This window comes from Ipomoea nil, unplaced genomic scaffold, assembly GCF_001879475.1.
Source record: "Ipomoea nil cultivar Tokyo-kokei standard unplaced genomic scaffold, Asagao_1.1 scaffold2036, whole genome shotgun sequence".
NCBI lineage: Eukaryota > Viridiplantae > Streptophyta > Magnoliopsida > Solanales > Convolvulaceae > Ipomoea > Ipomoea nil.
The window spans coordinates 4,517,448-4,528,613 of NW_017618464.1; positions in this window are offsets into that span (position 1 = coordinate 4,517,448).

Consider the following 11,166-nt stretch of genomic DNA (forward strand, 5'->3'; position numbering starts at 1 on the left):
AATTTCAATTTTGGTCCACTGATTATTGGACTTGTGTTAATTGCAACACTTGACTTTAAAAAATGCTAATTTGGTACCTTGACTATGTGATTTTTATCAATTTTGGTCACACCGGCCAAATTACCGACGAATTGTGACCGAAAAATGTGAGGTCAACATTTGAACTGAATTAGAAGGGGCAAAATCGTCTTTTCTCGTTCCTTCTAATTTGGGACATTGACTTGTTGACTAAAATTAAAACCAATTCCTTGTTCCCGTCGGCGACGCCGACAACGGAGGAGGCAAACTCCTAATCCACGCCGCCATCAACGGAGGAAGCGACACCAACTTCAAATCTCCGCCCAAATATGATTACTTATACTGACTACGGAAATTTGAGTCCACAGAGGATACGAGAATGGATAGGGTACTATGTCCGATTATTCAGCGAGAAGTCACATTTCGTGATCTACGACGCCGGCGGTAATGGAGGTTCTCCGGCCGTGGATGGAGAAGAGCTATGTCACATTACAAGACATCAAGGAGGAAGAGCAATTCGACGGGTACTACCACAACCAATTCCTAATCGTAAACGATTGCCATCAAAGATACAAATTTCAGGCGAAATGGATGTTCTTCTTCGACGTCGACGAGTTCATCTTCATCCCAAAGAAGAGCATGTACAGCTACCGTGCTGGATTCCCTCTCCGCCTTCACCCAATTCACGATCCAACAAGCTCTGCCTCATGGAAGACGCCGGGAAAATGCGCCGGAAATGGGTGTTCGAGAAGCTGGTGTTCAAGGACGTACTCCAAGACTGGGATCTGGCGAGGAATGTGGTTGCCACTACACTGGGGTCCACATGTCTGAGAACACCGCATTTAATTTTGGTCAATTTTTCAAATTGGATTAATTTTGGTACATGAAAAGACGATTTTGCCCCTTCTAATTCAGTTCAAATGTTGACTTCACATTTTCCGGTCACAATTCGCCGGTAATTTGGCCGGCGTGACCAAAATTGATAGAAATCACATAGTCAAGGTACCAAATTAGCATTTTTTAAAGTCAAGTGTTGCAATTAACACAAGTCCAATAGTCAGTGGACCAAAATTGAAATTTTCTCTCTTTTTTTATTTTTTTATTTTTTTTTATTATTATTATAAGGAAGGGGGATACCCTACAAATTGAAATTTTCTCTAATGCAAGATTATTAAATTTTTTTTATAAAAATAAATATTTCAAGAATGCATAAATATCACTCAAGGCAAAAATGTTAAGATTAATTGGTGCACTAGCAATTTTAGAGGGAAGCTAAGCAACCAAGCATAGTTTTTGCAACATAAAACTCTATTAATTGGCGTCATTCATATATGCTTTCTCTTGTTGTCGCTTTCGTTAGAAATAAATTCTTGATTTGATCTAGTCTCCTGATGTGATTCATTGCAAGTTTGGTGTCTTGACGTAGTGCATCTTTAAAAACAGAACCAAAATTTCCTCCTCCAAAAAGACAAGGATAAATTGATAATAGGCATATAGTTTATCATTTGTGTTGAATTATTTATGGTAAATTAGGTGTACCACTTCATTAATGATGCATGCATGATTCTAATTAATTGACAAAAATCATGTTTAATTTTATATTGTATTTTTTAATATTTTAATATACAAAATTTAAAAACTTAATTAAAGTAAAGGCAAGGTAACATCGATTAAATAAGCGGAAGCATTATCTAGTTACGAGGCTGTTATGCCACACCTATTCCAAACATAGGTGCATAGGCAGGCTACTAACAAAACCACATCAAAACAACAGTTTAACTAGCTAGGCTCACAGGCCACAAGTCTAATTAAGGAAAACATAAAGAGCTACACTATCTAACAGGTCGCTAGCGCACTCTCCAAAGCTACTCAAAACCTGTAAATATGCTAACACCCGTCAGCGAAAAATGCTGGTAACCCACCAATACGCGTTAAGTATCATAATAGATAGATATATTCAAAACCATTTGAGACTAGGAATACAGTATATATCATTTTAAAACCAAGAGAAGGAACATCAATAGACTCATCATAACACTCTCAACAAAGACCAAACATCAACAACAATTAACAAGTCAATAAGGACAACAAGTAACATACTCAACACTAGATGCAACTTACCATAATCAAGGTAGAGTTCACAATTGACATACTCATAAGCATTAGGAAGAGATTCACACTCAACAACATGTTCCAAGCCCACATAGAACATAGTCAAACCGAAGCATTCATCGTAGAGTCATCTCAACGACTCGAATCATAGTGGACCAGTGTGGAGGGCTCCCAATCTTCAATCACATATCACAGAGTCATCGCAACGACTAGGACCGCAGCCCAATGGAAACAAATCTAGCAACTTTAAGTGTATACACCCCCTATTGAGATTCCAAGCTCAACGGGTTAGCTACTATCTCTGTCAACTGGAATGAGTTTCCTTGCCCACAAATCATAAGTATCCAAACGGCAATCCGGAGCTTTAAACCCACTACCGGATTAGTTCACACATAAGTCCCCACACTGTCCACTTTACCAGCTCAATCATCTCTTTGAGAATGGTGGTTTTGTTGAGACAAACCTAATGAATTCACTGCATAATGACATGAGTACAAAAGTGCCTTGGTGACTTATACTCAATTGGGGTGATCTATTTTGAGGTTGACCTAAATAGATCCCTGACTTGAGTAGAAAAGGGCAAACCGCCTCTTATGAAAGATAATGAGGGTATCCCAAGAAACTGAGTGGCTAAGAAACATGTTGATAACCGTGCAGTTGTGGGTGTGTCCAACACCTTCACTACATTGTGATTCACAAACTGTCATTTGCATTGCAAATAACAGTGTGTCTATATGATAGAAAGAAAAGACTTACAATTGATTTATGTTTTTAACTACTCTATATGTGTCTATACTAAGATAGACTTGATATAGTTAAAAGTCTATATTGAGATGGACTTGACAAGACATAAAAATCTATAATGCAGTAAGACTTGTCAGAGTTAAAAGTCTATGTTGAGATAGAATTTGACAAGGTAGAAGTCTATATTGAGACAGACATAACATTCTTTAATACTAAGGATGTTCATAAGAAGTCAAAGAGTTTGACTTTCGTAGAACTTGCCTTTTGAGTTGGTGTGTGCATTAGAGTTCAAAATTTATCTGACCGGTGAGTTCAAGATTCATATCACTCTCGGGAAGAAAATTACTCAGTGTCAGTTCAAGTTCTCAAACACTGACGTTAAGACCAATTCATTTGTATTGCTCAGACATTATCTTTTTTCTTTCCTCTTTAAATTTGTGGGGGATTGTTGAAAAAAAATTAAAAGATGAAATATGGAGAATATTTGTGTGGCTAGCGCGCCTTGCTCTCTTCATGTGGACAGCACCTTTTGTGCTAAGTTATGGACTATATTCATCCTTTCCTTTTTTGTGGCTGGGATGGAGGGGGCTGCTTACTATAAATAACAGCTCGCAACACCGTTTTAGAACACATCTGAATTCGAGTTACTTATTCTATTCTCTTTCTCTCTCCCTTTGTCTGAGCAATAGTGAGGTTCGCCTACGTGATTGCTAGTGCAAGCTATCCGTAGCCTGTCGAAAGCGTGACAGGGTTCTAACTGCACCGTTACCGGGCAAATAACGCTTTTAACTGTTGAAAAATAGTCACAACGTCAACGCGCGATCTGGAAGCTTTTCAAGAAGCACGGAGCCACGGACACCTGAATTTGAGTTATTTATTCTATTCTCCTTCTTTCCCCCTTCGTCTGAGCAATAGTGACGTTTGCCTACCTGATTGCTAGTGCAAGCTATCCGTAGTAGGTCTGTGTAGCCTGTCGAAAGCGTGTCAGGGTTCTAACTGCACCGTTATCGGGCAAATAACGCTTTTAAGATAGTGTTATTATAACACGGTACAAATTTTTTTTCAACCATATATCTGTAATATCCGTACTTCTTAAAAGGCTTCCAGATTGCGCGTTGACGTTGTGACTATTTCCAACATATATAACTGCATTCGTGTATTTAATTATGTGAAGTTTAATTAAGTCACGGAATGCCTTACACGTTGCGAAGGAATCCTAACTAAAAATCTCTTAATAATCCATGAAAGTTGTGGAAGGCAAATTAAAGGAATATAATATCATGCCATGAGTTGCACTAATTTAAATAAACTATATACGGCATGGGACAAGAATATGTTCCTACTCCAATTCAATCTATTTATCAACAACAATTGCAAGCTTAAATGATGATGAACCAATTTAAATTAAATTTATAAATTTTACTCTTTTATTTTGCAAGTAGCAACAGAGGTACGAATCTTGCAAAGACATCAGAAAAAAGATTTGACTTTGTTATAAACAAGTATGCACATTTTATAATTTACCTTTTGTTATAAACAAGTATGCACATTTTATAATTTACCTTTTTTAACTATCGGACAGATTCAAACTTATTATTATACTAGTTTTTTACGCGCATTGCGCGATTGGGATAATGCCCAATGCTTTTTTGTTAAATAAGTACTTTAAAGTATATTAAGGCAGGATTATATTGAAATTGTTCATGCATAGATAATTGAAGGTTGAATTTGCGTATTTAAATATGTAATTCTTCTCCCAAAGGTTGAGTCCCCAACCCCAAGGGCCCCCCACACTCCGACCCGACAGAGCATTGTGGGAAGTTGTAAATCACGGTGACTCAATGGTTCAGCAGGCAGGGCCAAATGCTGATACGCACAAGGAATCTGCCTATTTTGGACATAATTCCTACACTGCCGCCGCCAAGGTTCAAACATTGGTCTCTTCTCCCAAATACTACCCACTAAACCATTGAGCTAAGCCCATGCGAGTTAAATAGGTAATTCTAAGTTTACAAATGCAAGATAATATAGTCAAGATTGATTATAATTTTCAATAAAATAATTGTATAGGTATAGTTGAAACCAAATACGGGACATAAGGGAGAACAAATAAAAATTAGGGCATAAATTATTAAATATATACTAATATTGTTTGAGGAGATTCCGACATTAGGATTTGTGGTTAAGTTCTATTAAGACTTTAATATTAGAATTAGATTAATGGTGTAGTTATAATTCTATATTAGACTTTAATATTAGAATTAGACTAATGGTGAATTAACAGAAAAGTTAAATGGATAATCATATAATTAAGGATAAATTAGAAAATCTTAAAAGAAAAAAAATTAAAACCTGAACAATATGAACCATTCATTTGATTTAATAATTTGGCGGTCATTTTTTCTACCCAATGTTAATAAGTAAATAAATTCACTGGTCAAATCCGCTAGTATAATCCGCTAACGCTAACCGCTAACTGCTGATTGTCAAACAAAGACATTGCGAGATAGTTCTCACTTCAATTTGTTGTGTGATTTGAATACTCTCTTTGTCACAAAATCTCTCAAGTAGTTAATATGGTTGGCTTTATTAATTATATTTTTTTAATTTTTTCATGGTATTAATAAAATACTTGGTAAATAAATATATAGCATTATTTTGTATTATAACTTTGATATTTAATTAGAAAAATAGTGCACAAAAAAGATAATAGATAATGTAGTGAATATAATCAATTGATGAATTTGAATGTAAAAATTTGTACATTTGAGAAAAATAAAGACACTATAACTAATGAAAATATTTATTTTAATTAATTTATTAATAATTAATAAATTTTTTTTTCACTAAATAAAGACATTGTAAGGACAATGTAGCGAATATAATCAATTAACAAATTTGAATATAAAGAATTTTTATATTGAAGAAAAATATAGATAATATAACTAATAAAATTATTTCTCTTATTTAATTTATTGATAATGAATATTTTTTTTTTTGAATAAAGGCATTGTGGACACATAATTCTAAATTAAAGAAATGCATATGTATTATTTTTTGTTGTAACTACTAAATTATTACTTAAACAATTTAATAAGTGTAAAATAGAGTACTAATTATGTCAACTTTGATTGGGATGAGGTTCGAACCTAAGACTTTTTTTTTATTGAAATCAATGAGTAAGTTAACGGTGAACTAACGGCTATTTTTAAAATTTTAACGGAATTAGTAACGAACGGTGTGTGGGTATTTTAGAAAATTTTAGTGTAAAATTTAAATCTGATCAATCTTTTAATCAATCTGAGTCATTCATTTGATTAAAATCTGTGACCGCCATTTTTTCTACCCATTATAGGCCTAACTCTGTTGGGCTCTTATTAGTATAGTAGATACTAGTTTTTTACGCGCATTGCGCGATTGGGATAATGCCCAATACTTTTTTGTTATTGGGATAATGCCCAATACTTTTTTGTTAAATAAGTACTTTAAAGTATATTAAGGCAGGAATATATTGAAATTGTTCATGCATAGATAATTGAAGGTTGAATTTGAGTATTTAAATAGGTAATTCTTCTCCCAATGGTTGAGTCCCCAACCCCAAGGGCCCTCCACACTCCGACCCGACAGAGCCGCACACACTCCGACCCGACAGAGCATTTTGGGAAGTTGTAAATCACGGTGACTCAATTGTTCAACAGACAGGGCCAAATGCTGATACGCAAAAGGAATCTGCCCACTTTGGACATAATTCCCGCACTGCCGCCGCCGAGGTTCAAACCTTGGTCTCTTCTCCCAAATACTACCCACTAAACCATTGAGCTAAGCCCGTGCGAGTTAAATAGGTAATTCTAAGTTTACAAATGCAAGATAATATAGTCAAGATTGATTATAATTGTCAATAAAATAATTGTATATGTATAGTTGAAACCAAATATGGGACATAAGGGAGAACAAATAAAAATTAGGGCATAAAATATTAAATATATACTAATATTGTTTGAGGAGATTCCGACATTAGGATTTGTGGTTAAGTTCTATTAAGACTTTAATATTAGAATTAGATTAATGGTGTAGTTATAATTCTATATTAGACTTTAATATTAGAATTAGACTAACGGTGAATTAACGGAAAAGTTAAATGGATAATCATATAATTAAGGATAAATTATAAAATCTTAAAAGAAAAAAAATTAAATCCTGAACAATATGAACCATTCATTTGATTTAATAATTTGGCGGTCATTTTTTCTACCCAATGTTAATAATTAAATAAATTCGCTGGTCAAATCCGCTAGTATAATCCGCTAACGCTAACTGCTGATTGTCAAACAAAGACATTGCGAGGTAGTTCTCACTTCAATTTGTTGTGTGATTTGAATACTCTCTTTGTCACAAAATCTCTCAAGTAGTTAATATGGTTGGCTTTATTAATTATATTTTTTTAATTTTTTCATGGTATTAATAAAATACTTGGCAAATAAATATATAGCATTATTTTGTATTATAACTTTGATATTTAATTAGAAAAATAGTGCACAAAAAAGATAATAGATAATGTAGTGAATATAATCAATTGATGAATTTGAATGTAAAAATTTGTACATTTGAGAAAAATAAAGACACTATAACTAATGAAAATATTTCTTTTAATTAATTTATTGATAATTAATAATTTTTTTTCACTAAATAAAGACATTGTAAGGACAATGTAGCGAATATAATCAATTAATAAATTTGAATATAAAGAATTTTTATATTGAAGAAAAATATAGATAATATAACTAATAAAATTATTTCTCTTATTTAATTTATTGATAATGAATATTTTTTTTTTTGAATAAAGGCATTGTGGACACATAATTCTAAATTAAAGAAATGCATATGTATTATTTTTTGTTGTAACTACTAAATTATTACTTAAATAATTTAATAAGTGTAAAATAGAGTACTAATTATGTCAACTTTGATTGGGATGAGGTTCGAACCTAAGACTTTTTTTTTTATTGAAATCAATGAGTAAGTTAACGGTGAACTAACGGCTATTTTTAAAATTTTAACGGAATTAGTAACGAACGGTGTGTGGGTATTTTAGAAAATTTTAGTGTAAAATTTAAATCTGATCAATCTTTTAATCAATCTGAGTCATTCATTTGATTAAAATCTGTGACCGCCATTTTTTCTACCCATTATAGGCCTAACTCTGTTGGGCTCTTATTAGTATAGTAGATAGATAGTAGATATATACATATTGAATTTCACATGGGTTGTTAGAGAAGGAGGTTTTGTTCGTCATTCCTAACGCCTACGTTTTTGACACTGCACCTTATTACACATCCATCGTCTTCTCCCCCTTCTTATTGACTTCTGTTTTTTCTTTTTTATTTTGGTTTGATTGAATGGGTCCATTATTGTAGGAAAGTTCTTGGCCTTCAAGACAGGTATCTCCATTGGATAACGCCGCAAAACTTTTTCAAAATCCAAAAATTTGAAGAAAAAAAAAAAACACAAAGAGAATAAAGACGAAAGCGTGTAGAATATATATAAGAAATGGTCATTCTAATATTAATTACTTGAATATGTGCAACATTAATGTTTTGAAATTAAAAGATGTCATTCAATGAATCTGACGATTTTATTTCTTGTTAGAGCATCCCAAAAGCTCAAACACAGAATGAGTTTTTTTTTTTTTTTTTTTTTTTTTTTGCAAGTCAAATAAAAGAATAGGAAAAAAAAAACATAGGGTGTGTTTGGTTCGCACATTGGAATCGGAATCGGAATGGGTATCAAATATTTGGTAATGGTAATGGATTTTGGTGAAAGTATTTAACATGTTTGGTAGTAGGGTGGAATGAGAATGATTACTAATAGTAGTTCTTGAGAATGAATAAGGGAATGAAACCCTTATTTTATTTGGGTATGGATTTTTCAATTGATGGGGTATTCGAAACCCATATTTGTGTTCTAAAAACCTATCAACCAAACAATAACAACCACTTTCATACCCATTCCTATAGACAAAATCCATCAACCAAACACACCCATAGTCTAACCTATTATATGTTATTATTTGAAATGATATTTATAACACAACTTGCCAACAACCTAATAAATGCATTGAATTATATATATAATCAAACGGTTAATATCTTATATAACAAAACATGTTTAGCCTTACAATAATTGTGATTAACATACAAACAATAGCCTAAAAGATTCAATAAATAACTACTATTGCTAGAGTTCATGAAATCTTGATCTTTTTATGGGTGAAAGAGAAACTGATCAGAGTCATTACTTGAGGGTGTACACTGAAAAATCATTGTCTTGTTTAACAAGCCACATAAAGGAAGTAAACTGTACTAACAAAACCATGTCCAACTGACTCATCCGAAAGGATTATTTTGACAAGAATTAAACTCTTCACCTTTAAGTACAAGAGTCATGCTTAGCTGACTTGACACCTGTTGCAGGTCATATAAAGTCCTTATCTCAAATAGAGAGTTTGTCCCCCAACTAGACTAGAGTACATAGTTCATTAATTATTATATGTAACTTATAAGTCCCAACCCCTAACTTGAGTACCCTCATCACTCCCACAATGAAAATAGGTAAAAGAAATAAGTCACAAGATGTGTCTTTTTAAAAAATAAAAATAAAAAATCACGAGATGTGTCACAATTGACATATATGTTTCAACTCTCAAATACCTGTATACCTAATATGTGTATTACTCAAACTTTACATGCTACAACTGTCATCAAAACAAAATTATTAATAACCTAGTTTTTGGATTAATTAACCAATTGAGTTATATCTCAGACCGCGATTTATACACAACATGATTAGGCGCGCAATATATACGTACTAATCCGATTTAAATAAATACATAACACTTTTTCCTCCAATTTTAATATTTGAGCTTGACCTTTGTCTACCGATATGAAACAAAACTACCCTCAATTGTTTATCTTTGCAACTCCAATTTTTTTTTTTTTTAAACATTTCTCTTACCTTTTCTACGTATAATTTATAGTTATTATGAAAGGGCGTGACAATTGCTTGACGAAAGATATCTCTGCCTGATAGGCCGCGCCCCGACCGCTCTTATTCACTTGTTAGGCCTTTTAGCGTACAAAGATGATGCCGCTGTTGTAGTCTAGAAAAGTCGGATAATCTAATCCGTATAAATAAAATAAAATAATAATAATTTAATATATTGATAAGAAGAAAAAAAAAAAAGGGGGGGGGGGGGGGGGGTGTTTGGATAACGTTGGATGGAAATGAAAGCGGTGACAAGGATGGACCACTGAGAGCATGGCCAATAGGGACATGGGATGAGATAACCAGCAACGTTGTGTTGTTGACTTGTATTAAGGTGATGAGATGATTATAAATTATAATCACAAGAAGACATGCTTCCCTTCTAGGAAACCACATCCATTCACCATTTTTATTTGACTAATGCCTTTCTAAGTCAACCCCACCATCACATTTCCATTTTGTGGATCAAATGCATGCCCCTCCACACCCACCCCCCCAAACACACACACAGAGGACCCCAGGTCACCCGTAGGGCAATTGCAAAGGTAAATTGAGATCGCGCAATCAGTCCATCGATAAGACTCTCGTCTTCATGCGCGAACTATAAAATGTATTTTTAACACTATATAATGCAATTTTGCAACATTATACTATCATTTTTGAAGGTGTAACACACTCAAAACTCACATTTTATAGTCAATGATTTAATTTTTTTTTAGTTTTGTTTCACTCGTTAGTTTTGTTTCGGGTATGATTTTTTATTATTTAGGGTTTAATTTTTTTAAAAGGTTTTAGGCTTTACATAGAAATTCACTCGAACGAACATGGTTGGTGTGGTGGTTCAGCATCTTGTCCCTTAAGCATGAGGTTGGAGGTTTGATCCTCACCCATGTGAATGGAGCAAATTATTTGGCTAGTCCCCTACCACTCAGTGTGATGACAGTAGGGACGGGGGATTAGCTTTCGGCTGGAGGGATAACCAAAAAAGGATGGGGGATTAGTCTTCTGGCTGGAGGGATACCTTTGGGCAACCAAAAAAGAAAAAGAATGTCACGACATTATTTTCTAAAATTGCATTAGATTTATTAATTTTTTTAAATAGATGATTGAAATTGGTTCATAATTTGTTTATGAAACATGTTCTCATGTGTATATATATATATATATATATATATATATATATATATATATATATATATATATACACTGATACACACTTAACAACCACCTCGTATATTTATATACATGAAG